The following is a 13,645-nucleotide window of genomic DNA, read 5'->3' on the forward strand; positions in this document are numbered from 1 at the left end:
AACTTTATATTTTTGCGAAAAAATGTAAAGTTATTTTAGTAATATAATTTTTAATGATATCCCTGAAAAAAAATATTTCGAGCGAACTCAAATTCTTTTTCCGCAGTCGGTAGGACTCGAACCTACGCTCCCAGAGGGAATCTGATTTCTAGTCAGACGCCTTAACCACTCGGCCACGACTGCTACGATTTTACGTTTTCCTAATATGAAAAAAATGTATAGCTCAGAAATATTACTCAACAATTAAATTATGTTACACTTAAAAATATGTTATTAATAAAATATCGTAATTTTTAATACATCAATTATATTGTAATGTTTTGAAAAAGAAATTGATTCCAAAGTTTGAAGATAACTGTTCGAACTACTGTACAATCTTTGTTTCTTTTAAATATTGTATTCGATGTTAAAAAATTCTGCAATTATTGAATATTGCGCAAAAAGAAAATATACTACAAAAAAAAGGTTGACCCCGACGTGATTTGAACACGCAACCTTCTGATCTGGAGTCAGACGCGCTACCGTTGCGCCACGGAGTCTTTGATACATCGATCTTTTTAGTACGGAATGATTATGAACTCTTCTTCAGTTAAACAAATGTATTAAAAAACAGTTTTAATTAGGATATCAAATTTTATCAAATACTACCAGATATTCTTCATTGTTAAAATACTAAAAAAGTAGTACATTGTTCTTTAAATTGTTAAATATGCCTTACGATTAATATAAACTTAGATATATTTATACATATACATATGTACTACATATGCTGTTTTTATTACAGTTAAGCATTTGTTTAATAAGTAATAATTTATATAAAAAGACAATGAAACTGAATGTACTTGTTTATTTTCTATTTATATATTGTAAATAATATTTATAGAAATATTTAGAAAGGAAATAAAAATTTCATTGCAAATACGTCATCAATCACTAATTGAACTGCTACAATGTGTTCAGTGAAAAACACGTGGTGCGTGCTCACATCCCGCATGCAAGCACTGAATTATCCGAGGAACATATCAACTTAGGAAGCTGTCTTTCTCCCTACATTGAAAAGAGTTTCGCGCGGGTTGTCTCACAAAGCCCCTCCTAGCACCAGGAGTTTATACAACGTACGTAGCGTCCTTCGTGCGAGTACGATGATACTATATTCCGTCATACCTTGACTTTCGCCCGTGAGGAATTTTTTCAACAGGAACGCATGCAGCCAACAGTAATTTCATGACGCCACCGATAGAAGCGCTAGTGTACGCGCTGATTTGTAAGTATGTGTGTATGTACGCGTGTCCTACATATTACAAGCTTCAGCTACCCACAAGACGTGTCCCCCACCGAACTGTACATTAATTTTAGGGGAAAACGTAATAAGATTTGATCCACCTATGAATAATGACCATAGGAATATCGTTGGCTTATACAATGGACAAATATAATAAAAAGATGACGAAGGTACTGTGAAGGATTCGGTGTACGCTCACAGGTAAGGGAAATATTTATTAATTTCAATTTTGGGGAAAAACAGTGTCACTGCCCTATGATTACGCTTTAATTCACACACGTGAAGTTAGAACGTGGAGATGAAATGTATTATTGATTCAATTTCAACCTCGGGAGGTTGCTTATTATTGTTAGGTATGTGTTAGGACGTCGGACCTGACGAAAATTTTATTTGTACGGAGGGGAATGTATTGATAAACAATGGAAAGAGGTCATTATAGGCCAATAAAGTATTACTACGTCACAGAGGTGCTTAAGGCCCGCGCGGCTCTTCCTCAAAATTATGTCTTTCCAATCTGCGGGTAACATAAGATAAAAGGAGGTTGTCATTGGTCGTACTCGACAGGGCTGGCACGAGCATTTGCAGAGCCACGTTCTAAAATTATACGAGGTCAAATGAAACTACAATTTGAAATGCCTTGACTGTGGAGTACTTATAAATTTGAAACGCATCAAATTTCAGATGCTTGAAATTTGTAATTCGAAACATTTCGCATTTAGAATGTTTAGTAATTTTATAAGTACTTATACACTTATGGTAAAGAACAGGTTAAGTGACCGCTCTAAACCTGCTCTTCCTCTAAACCTGGTTCTTCCAGTATCGGACCGGGTACTGGATATCTACCGTTCTTCCTGCGTTCCTGCTAATGAATCGGTTAAATTGTTGATTATGTCCATTCTACTCGTTAACTGCAGATTGCTGAAGGCTGCGTGTAAATCAACATAGCTTTATTTGCAACCTACAGCGTATAGAATACAAAAGATGCTCATGAAATGGTTACCTTCTTATCTTGTTACTGTTTTTTTTGAGTTTATTTAACATAATTTAAAGATTTTAGCGTAAAAAATGATCAATTAGTAAAGTCATTTAAGCTTAATTGAGGTATTGCTATGATTATACTTAAAATCAAGGCAGGATAAGCTGTAATAATTTTTCCACTGTACTAATCATTGCTGTTTCATATTATTCTATTCTTATAAATCAATGTTCAATCTTTATTAGTGTAAAATACAAATTTTCTGAACATATCTGATTCTTGGAAACAGATTATCTGTCTTGCACTTTTGAAGATTCGATTTTATTAACTAGTTATTAAACATGTGTGTGTTATTTAACATAAGTTCACAGTAAATATAAATTGTAGCTCTTAGCTCGATATTATTGTCTAAAGATAATTTTTAAAAAAATTCTTAGAGAATAATATCGATTACCAGGTCACACCACGAGGAGGTGGCTACGTTCGTGACCCACCCTAACTCCAAATCCCTACCACCCTCCAATTGCAACTACCTCATTTATCAGAAGGATAAATGAGTTCTGACTCTACTTAGCTCATAGGCTCGCATATACAAGTTCTTTACCACAATCCAGCAAAGAACTTGTATTACACACACACACATACATTAACTTAATACTAATCGCATGGGATATCCCACACACGCACGCTTAACTTATTCTAAACGCCGCATGGTACCTCTTATTCTAAAATTGCACTCAAATAATCTATGACGAATGCAAAAAACAAAGGGAAGAAAGTTAGAAGAACTTTCTGAGAAAAAGAAAAGAAAGTTAGAAGAACTTTCTGTGAAAAAAGGGGACCATTATTTTTCGCCAAGCGAACCTTGCTTTCCATGGGTCAAAGGGTAGCCCATAGTGACTTACGTGAACCACGACGGCAAAGATGAACCGAAGATACCTTTGGCAAGAACGAGTGATACACCCCAGTTGGCGGAGGGTTCCCATTTCCCCCAGCGCTCTCGCGTCTTACTACAGAGAGGATACCCAGACCGTGATGCCCCTTGGCAGAATGGCGGCGGGTCGGGGAGGCACATCAGAGTATGAGAGGTGCCAACCCCGATCCGCCCCGCCGGGCAAAGAATATCACTCGCGCTACACCGGCACTTGCAGCTCACCTCTACCGCGTGTTCACAGCGCTATGAACCCCCAATGATCCACTTGGGCGCAGAACGATTGACAAAAAATAAGTGGGTATACTACAAGCTAACGCGTACAAAGTTTCAGAATTGAGAAGATGAGTGCAATTTAGAATGAGAGGCACTTACAAGGACCCACCCGCCCTGCCCACGAGCACTCTTAACTTAGAATTAACGCATGCATAAAATTAGCTTAAAATTAACGCACGCATACAATTAGCTTAAAACTAACGCACGCATCCCACGAAGATCCCTCGATGATCCCTCGATGATCCCTCGATGATCCCACGACGATCGATGTCTTCAATCTTCGTGTACCTATGCACATTTCACGCATTATTCATACTACAATAATATTAAATATGAAAACTTCAGAACCCGAAAAAATGAGGAAAAATTCAAGAACATTAAAAAGCAAAATAAAAATTCGATCATGTCTGAAAATAAAAGCTGAAAATAAAAACATTTACACATTTAAAAAGTGTAATTGCAACTGCAATTCCATTTCAATCACACAAATTAAAATTTTTAAAGACTCTACATGTCCCTCTTGTTCTAAACTTGCACTCGTATAAGGTAAAATTAAATGAAAGAAAAATGAAGGAAATAAAAAGAAAGTTTGAAGAACTTTCTTTTATGTTTCAATCAATTTACAAGAATACACTATTGAATTAAAAGTAAAACTTGTGAAAAATTTTTAAAATGTAAAAAGTTGAAAAATTGTGAAAATGAGTGCAAGGTAGAACAAGAGGCACAAAAAAATGCGTAAGTTTTTCGTCACAAATTGTGACGAAAAACTTACGCCCGAGCCCACCCTTCCTCCCACAAGCTCGGAATCAACATGAAACTAATACACTCAATATTTTAACTTATCAAAAATTAAATTCTGAAACAGACAAAAATTTATTAGCACAAAAATTTGGAGGAGAGAACAACATGATAAATTAGCAAAAATTAAATTCTGAAACAGACAAAAATTATTGACACAGAAATTTGAGAAGAGAGGACAATGTAGGAACTTACGAAAAATTACATGCTGAAACAGATAAAATTTTATTAACATAGAAAATTAGGCAAAGGAGTGAAATATTCGAAATAAAATCGCGAAATAAAACCGTAGCTCTCAGCTCGGTATAGTTTTCTAAAGACTAAAAAATCTTTAGAGAACTATACCGATTACCGGGTCACACCACGTGGAGGTGGCTACGATAGTGACCCACCCTAACTCCAAATCCCTTCCACCCTCCAAATGCAACCTCATTTATCAGAAGGATAAATGAGTTCTGACTCTACTTAGCTCATAGGCTCGCATTTACAAGTTCTTTACCACAATCCAGCAAAGAACTTGTATCACACACACACATATATTAACTTAATACTAATTGCATGGGGCCCCACACACATACGCTTAACTTATTCTAAACGCCGCGCGGTACCTTTCATTCTAAGATTGCACTCATATGATCTATGACGAATTTAAAAAGCAAAGGGAAGAAAGTTAGAAGAACTTCCTGACAAAAAGAAAAGAAAGTTAGAAGAACTTTCTGTGAAAAAAGGGGATCAGTATTTTTCGTCAAGTGATCCTCGCCTTCCATGGGTCAAAGGGTAGTCCATAGTGGCTTACGTGAACCACGAGACAGAGATGAACCGAAAATACTGGCAAGAACGAGTGACACATCCGCGGAGGGTCTCCCATTTCTCCCCGCTTGCGTTTGAAGCAAGTCTGACCGCAGAGAGGAGACCCCTGCCGTGAGGCGGCAGATCGAGATGGTTCATCAATCGATCGGCCCCGCAGAGATGTGTCCCTGGCGCTACACCAGCACTTGCAGCTCACCTCTGCCGCGTGTTCACTGCGCTATAAACCCCCAATGATCCACTTGGGTTCGGAACGATTGACAAAAAATAACTGAGTATACTACAAGCTAACGCGTACAAAGATTGAGAATTGTGAAAATGAGTGCAAGTTAGAATGAAAGGTACTTACAGGGACCCACCCGCCCGCCCACGAGCATACAACTTAAAACTAACTTAAAGCTTAATCGACTTAAAACTAAGGCACGTATCCCTCGATGATCCCACGTTGTCTTCGAGCGATGTCTTCAATCTTCGTGTATACACATTTCACACATCATTCATACTATAATAATATTACAATATTTTGTGCGCAACTTAAAACTAATTTAAAATTAGCGCATCCATCGATGAAATCCCTCGAAGGGAGTCTTCAGTGATGACCAATTCATAACCTATAGAATAATTAGGTGTAACAATGAATGGAGGAGACACGGAAGCAAATGCAAGACTAGTAACATTAAAATGTTTGGGCATGCACAATTCATGCTAACATTCAAATGCATATTAACATTTACGGAATAAAAGTGAAATAAAACTCGAGTCGACTCGATAAAAATACGCAAATAAAATAACAATGTACTTGGGAAGTATTCAATTACTTACTTACAATTAGAATCTGTAATATAAAAATGTAATTATGACACATATGAAACTTTTCAATACCTAATTAAAATAAAACCTGAAATATCTGAATGAAATTAAGACAAACATCACTTATTAAAATAAAAACCTGAAACATATAAAAATGATTAAGACACAAATAAAACATTAAAAATTACTTACTTAAAATTAAAACCTGGAACATACAGATATAATTAAGACAAATATCAATCATTAAAAACTACTTAAATAAAATTAAAACCTGAAACATACAAAAATAATTAACACTCAAATAAAACATTAAAAATTACTTACATAAAATGTAAACCTGAAACATACAAAAATGATTAAGACATATATGAATAACTAAATTATTTACTTAAAATAAAAATCTGAAACAGAAAATGTAATTAGACGCATAGGAAACATTGAATTACTTACTTGAATGAATTACTTGAAATAAAAATCTGAAACAGACAAATTTAATTAGACACATATCAAACAATAAATTACTTACTTGAAATAAAAATCTGAAACAGATAAATTTTATTAGGCACATATAAAACAATTAATAACTTACTTCAAATAAAAATCTGAAATAGACAAATATAATTAGACACATATCAACCTTACTTACTTCAAATAAAAACCTGAAACATACAAAAGTAATTAAGACAAATATGAAACATTAAGAATTACTTATATAAAATTAAAACCTGAAACATACAAAAATAATTAAGACAGATATGAAACATTACTTACTTAAAATAAAAATCTGAAATAGACAAATGTAATTAGAGAAACATAAATCATTGAATTACTTACTTGAAATAAAAATCTGAAACATACAAAAATAATTAAGACACATATGAAACATTACTTACTTAAAATAAAAATCTGAAACAGACAAATGTTATTAGAGAAACATAAATCATTGAATTACTTACTTGAAATTAAAACCTGAAACATACAAAAATAATTAAGACAGAAAATTGAAGGTTCAAGGAATGAAATCTCTCTCTATTCGAAATGAAAGTCTTGTAATATCGAAATCGTAGGTTTTTAAAACCTTAATGAAATGAAATTACGATTTTGAAAACCTCAACTCTGAAATAAAAAGACGATGAGAGTTGGAAACTTCAAAGCTTGAAATAAAGTCACGGAGCTGTTTGAAAATCTCAAGTTTGATAATCTCAAATCTGAAATAAAAACCCCAAGAAATTAAAAACTTCAAAACCGAATTGGAAAGATGAGATGATCGAAAAACTTCGAAACTCGAAATAATATTGACGCAGGAAATGGAAGTGCAACTGAAATGAAAGAGAAACTGGAATCAAAGTACAAGCATTAAAAACCAATCAAATAATAAAGTAAGACAGGGAAGAAATAAAATAGTGAGGGGCTTTGAAAATGTCTTGAAATCTTCGAAACGAAAAATAAAATCATTTAGGATTTGGAAAACTCTATGATCCCACGATGAGAAGTCCTGCATCCTGCACTCACATTTTCACACACTCACGCATACTACAATACTTATAATAAAGCCCTAAATGTGCCTTTTGTTCTAAAATTGCACTCGTATAATCTAAAACTTTGTAAAGAAAAGGGCTAAAGAAGAAAGTTGGAAGAACTTTCTTTTAAGTTTCGAGCAATTGACAATAAAAATGATAAGCTATTACTACAAGCTAATATGTAACAAGTTAAAAAATTGTCGTAAAGATGAGTGCAAGTTAGAACAAAAGGCACTTACAATTTGCGCAAGCTTTTCGCCACGTGTCGTGACGAAAAACCTGCGCCCGAGCCCACCCATCCTCCCACAAGCTCGGAATTAATGTAAAACTAATGCAGTAAACAGAACTTACCAAAAATCAAATGCTGAAACAGACAAAAGTTTATTACACAAAAATTTGAGGAGAGAAAACATGATAACTTACCAAAAATTCAATTCTGAAACACACAAAAATTTATTAACACAGAAATTTGAAAAGAGAGAACAATGTACGAATTTATCAAAAATTAAATGCTGAAACAGACAAAACTTTATTAACATAGAAAATTGAGCAAAGGAGTGAAATATTACTTTACCCACCCAAAAATAGAAAATTAAGCAAAGGGGAGAAATACTACTTTACCCCACCCAAAAATAGAAAATTAAGCAAAGGAGGGAAATATTATTTTACCCCAGGCAAAATTTGTATAAATAGAAAATGCAATAAAAAGACCTGAAAAATCGAAATAAAGTCGCGAAATAAAATCGTGTGCTCGAAATTCGAGCAAAACGCGTTAAACGATACTTTTGTACCGTAAAAAAAAACACATGTAAAATAGAATAAAATAATAGCGAGCATAGTGACAAAATGACTCTCCATCCTAAGATGGACAGCCATTAATAGTTCCCCTCTTCTTTGGCAACTTTGCCGGGGCTCTTCGGCATATAGCCTCTTCTCTCTTCGGCAAAGCCTCACAAAAATCACTCGCGAAATTTTACGGTAACTCGGACATTCTTAGTTTTCAATTACATAAATTCTCAATTTCGCTATCAACCTCCATAAACAGATAGCAGACAGTTTTATTAAAAATAAAATTGCAATACTATCCATTTATTTCGATCGATAACAAAATCGAAATTTTATGTAATATAAGTTACTTTGGTAAGAAAAATAATTACTCAAAATAAAAATACGACCAGCGATTCTTAGAATGCGCTGTCCGTAAAAGAATGTCCGAGCAGAATATTTTATTTCACTGCACTTCACTTCACTTCACTGTATACTTCATTTTTGCAGTCGGATCTAGAACCCGACTGCGACTTACAAACTAAAAGGCCTGGCCTGAACGAATAATCGAGTTCAAGAGAATATTAAATAAATTCATATTTAATATTTTTCTCTTCTCGATTTTTCGTGAACCCCCCAGATGCAAGCATCTCACGTGTGAGAGAGGAGGACAGAGAAACGTGAAAGCTTGCTCTGGCCCTACCTACTTAAAACTAACTCATTCACACCAGAAGTAAGCTACCTGCCTGCCTATCGCTATATTTAAAAAATTGCAAAGTCCATTCTCACAAAAACACACTCCACGGTTCTCACACATACCACCCGGGTGCAAAAAAGCCTAATCCTAGGGAGTACGTCCCGGGACGTCTCCGACACCCGAGTTCAATACTACATTCACACTCTAAGTTCATACCTTTTTGCTGAAATCGATCGACAATCGACAGTGAACTTAACATATTTCATTTTCATACTCTTTCGAATATTCAATGTAATATGTACATGTAATAATTTAAACTACTCATACAATTTTTAACTTAGTAACTTTATAAAATTTTCAAATGACTCTACTTGCATTTTGTATGCATTTTCAAATGACTCGACTTGCATTTTGTATGCATTTACAAATAGAATTTTGCAAAATTTTAAAAATAAATCTATAGTGTAATCGACACAAGGTCCACGACCTAACCACACACACACGTGTAACTTGTGTCGATAATTCACTGTCAATTTGTCGATCGCCAAAACATCTTAAAACTAAGCCGTGTCCACCTGCCCTAACTCATGCGAGTAGCAACTAAGCACGCGCATGAATTTAGAGCATAAAAATGAACACGGCCAATCATATTTTGACCTACCAGTTTTCTTCATGTGTGCTGAAAATCCTGAGCTAAAAAACGTGATTAGAAACATGCTAATAAAGTGTCTTCCAGCAAAAATTGACTCTAACTTTAAAAAATTTTCAAAATGGAAAATGGAAGATCACTTTGCAAAAATCTAAGTATATCGGTTGTTTCATTTTTAACAGATTTGTGATATCAAAGTACATTTCTAAATGACTCAAACATTCGTAAATAACTTTGATATCGAAATCTGTTTCTCGCGATACTTTCTTGTACATATTCATTTAAAAAATTTTCACGAGTACGTAAAAATTGAAAATGACTCTATAACTTTATAAAAGTGACTCGACAACTACTGTGAAATCGGAGGGTCATCCGACTTCTATGTACTAATTTTAATTTTAAATTGAAAAGAAGTTAAAACGCGATGTACAAGAAAACCCTGACCTGATCTAATAAATATAATAAACAGTTTGTACGAATTTTGCACGATCGTACAGTCGTGGTCACTATGCTCGCTCAAATATAAAAATACAACCAGTTCCCGTGTCGCTTCGGACCATTCGTCCTACGACATGATGGGAACCGGAGGAATCGTAAAGCATGCGACTCACCGATCGCTGACTTGCATCACTGCGATCGTTTTATCGATAAAGCATCTGGGAGGTGGCTCATCTGATTGACTGGCTGCTTGGTTGATTGACTGCGTGGCTGCTTGATCGATCGATCGATTGATTGATTGGCTGCTTTCGTCAGATTTGGATTTGGCAGTTTGTCCGTGAAGTTGGTGTGGCCTTCTGTAATCATAAAAGAATCACAACGGTTAATTAACTGTGTTTATCGATTTGCATTTTGATTAACATGCAGAAGTACAATAACTATATTACAGAATTCCATTATAAATTTGCAAACGTTTATCAATAGTAACATCGTGAAATATTGTAAAACATTTGAAAATATATGTTAAAAGACTGGGGTAATTACTTAGAGAACATGTTAAAACGTTTGCAAAAATATAACGGAACACGTAGGTAACCACACCGCAAAACCCAGTAAATCATTTGAAAAATAACGGTAAAACACTTGTACATCATTATAAAACACGCTAATATATTCGTATACACATGCACAATTATGAATTAAAACATTTAAAAAATTTGCAAAAGTACGTAGGTAATAACACTACCAAACCCAGTAAATTATTTGAAAAATAATGGTAAAACACTTGTACAACTACGCTATACGTTACACTAAAGCACTTGCACAAGCATGTCTAAACCAGAAAAATATTTGAAAAGTAACGGTAAAACACACTAATATATTCGTATACACATGCACAATTATAAATTAAAACGTTCACAAAAATTTGTAAAAATACGTAAGTAATAACACCATAAAAGCCAGTAAAGTATTTAAAAAATAACGGTAAAACACTTGTACAACTACACCATAAATTACACTAAAGCACTTGCACAAGCGTGTCTAAACATGTAGGTAACCACACCATAAAACTCACTAAACGTTCACAAAAATTTGTAAAAACACGTAAGTAATAACACCGTAAAACCCAGCAATATATTTAAAAAATAATTATAAAACACTTGTATAACATTATAAAACACACTAAGGTATTCGTATACACATGCACAATTATAAATTAAAACATCTCAGTAAGCACTTTGACACATGAAAAACCACACCATAAATCGTGTTAATACACCCCCGTATTTATTAAAAAACACTTGATAAAACACACTAGACACTTGTATTAGTACACTAGGTAACACAGAGATGAACACTTAATCCGATTACTGAAAACTTGACTCGTACCGGTAAGTGATGACAGGGTTGATCCGAACTCCTTGGCAGTCGCGACAAAACTGATTAGATGTGACCTCTTGCGGGTACAAACCGGTCACGATAATTGGTGATTCAGTATCCAATCAGGTGTCATATAATGCACCAATACCGTGCTACCTCGACTCGAAGTTTATTCGCGTAATAATTGAATAATTTTTTAACAATTTTTAACTTTATAATTGTTTATTAACTAATTTATTGTTTGTAACTATTAAAATTTATTATTTTTTTTAACTTTTCCTTGCAGATATTTTGCAAAATGATTGTTAATTAATGTATCACGATATATTTTATCGTAATTATTAATTTTTCGATTATTTATTTATAAAATTATTGCTGTAACTGTTTAAATTTATTATTTTTTTTAACTTTTCCTTGCAGATATTTTGCAAAATGATTGTTAATTAATGTATCACGATATATTTTATCGTAATTATTAATTTTTCGATTATTTATTTATAAAATTAGTGCTGTAACTGTTTAAATTTATTATTTTTTTAACTTCTTCTGATAGATATGTTACAAAACAATTGTTAATTAATATGTCATGATATATTTTATTGTAATTAATAATTTTTCAATTATTTATTTATCAAATTTTTTTATTTCAAAAATTTTCTTTCGAATCGCCAAAAATAATTTTTAGAGATATCGACAATTACGATACGATATAACGACGATCATTTTAGTGCTAAGTAATAAGTAATCAACAACTTTAGAAATGTGTAAATAATAGCAGCAAACATACATGAAATACTTGAAACCTTTGGATGTATTAAGTTGCTGCAATGAATATTACACTAGCATAAATTCAGGTTATTCTCTCGTAGCTTTTTCGATGAACATGGTATCCTGCTCCAAGGAGGGGCTAAATGAGACAACCCGCGCGAATGTCGCTCAACTGTCAAGCGAGGAGAAAGATTATTCGTTCATGTTACCCTAATGTTTCGCGTCTTGTGTGCGGGATGTGAGCACACACCGCACTTAAAATTTGCAGGAAATGCGATTGTTACGGGGAAATCCAATGAACGAACTCCGTGAATATTCAGAATAAAGGTTTTAAATAAAGAAACACAGGTTTATACTCCTTATAAGAATAAATTATTTCGAAAAAATACGAGATACTGAAAGTGTTCTTGAATATAAATTACCCGATGAAAATGATTATGGTCGCAATATTTGCTGTCTGGTCAAATTGATTTATTTTATGATCTAATATAATTTTTCTTTGCTATACCGTACTGTCTTCAGTAAATCTACACAATTTTAAGGTCTTATAACAATATTTCAATAAAATTGATATATCATGATAAACAATAGACTTTCATTTATGATCAAAAGTAGGATTTTGTGCACGCATTATACATAGCATTGCTTAATACACAATTAAATTCACAACGAGGATCAGTCGAATTGAAATTTCAGTCGTAACATGTTCTCCTAATAAGTGTGAACCACGGCGCCGCGTGCCGACGCAACCTATTGGACATTCGAAGAAATCAGCACGCTTATAGTGTTTCTTCTTGCATCAGCGAAACGTAAAGGTTATGAGGAGTACAATCTAGGAACTCGTTCATTTTATCTTATCATTATGAATCAATACAAAAATTAAAAAATATGGCAGCGGTGGGATTCGAACCCACGCCTCCGAAGAGACTGGTGCCTTAAACCAGCGCCTTAGACCGCTCGGCCACGCTACCGTTGAAATTACGTTTCATAGAAACATTACGTATACCGATTAACTACATGCATTAAGTACAACCCTGTTTTTTTCGTAAGATCACGGCTATACATTAGTAGTTTACTGTATAAATATTGTATATAGGTTTATTTGCAAAATTTTTATATTTTACATCCATTAAATAGTAATTTTTAGCTGCTCTTTACCCTATATAATATTTACATTTGTTTTCGTTCCAACTTTTTATAGCTTCAACATTTTCATTTTAGATCCACTGTCGTTAACATTAGAAAGGTATTACTTAGTGATAATGTTAAAGTTAAAAAATTTTAATACCACAATATCTCAAGCTGTAAAAGTTTGTCAAAGTTTTGAACTTTCACGATTACAATGATTTAAAGTTTAAGAGTTCCAAACTATCAATGTCGCGAAGTTTCAAAGCTTCAATTTTTCTAAAAATTCAAAGTCTGTAGTGAAGTTTCTGTTTTAAAGGAATATGTTAAAACAGTTCACGCTATTTCCAGTTAGTGGAAATATTGCGTTCACGTGATTCTTTAACGCTTTCCAAACGATACCGGCGGAGGTGCACGTAAATC

At 33.6% G+C, this 13,645-nt stretch overlaps 3 non-coding genes across 3 annotated transcripts; all 3 read right to left on the minus strand.

The window, feature by feature from the left end:
* Nucleotides 1-101: 101 nt before the first annotated feature.
* On the minus strand, nt 102-183 carry TRNAS-AGA (transfer RNA serine (anticodon AGA)). The gene has a single exon. It is a non-coding gene; the product is annotated as a tRNA-Ser (tRNA).
* A 284-nt stretch (nt 184-467) lies between these two features.
* On the minus strand, nt 468-539 carry TRNAW-CCA (transfer RNA tryptophan (anticodon CCA)). The gene has a single exon. It is a non-coding gene; the product is annotated as a tRNA-Trp (tRNA).
* Nucleotides 540-12,986: 12,447 nt separating this feature from the next.
* TRNAL-AAG (transfer RNA leucine (anticodon AAG)) lies at nt 12,987-13,068 on the minus strand. The gene has a single exon. It is a non-coding gene; the product is annotated as a tRNA-Leu (tRNA).
* Between the last annotated feature and the right edge of the window lie 577 nt (nt 13,069-13,645).

Source organism: Megachile rotundata, chromosome 13 (genome assembly GCF_050947335.1).
Source record: "Megachile rotundata isolate GNS110a chromosome 13, iyMegRotu1, whole genome shotgun sequence".
NCBI lineage: Eukaryota > Metazoa > Arthropoda > Insecta > Hymenoptera > Megachilidae > Megachile > Megachile rotundata.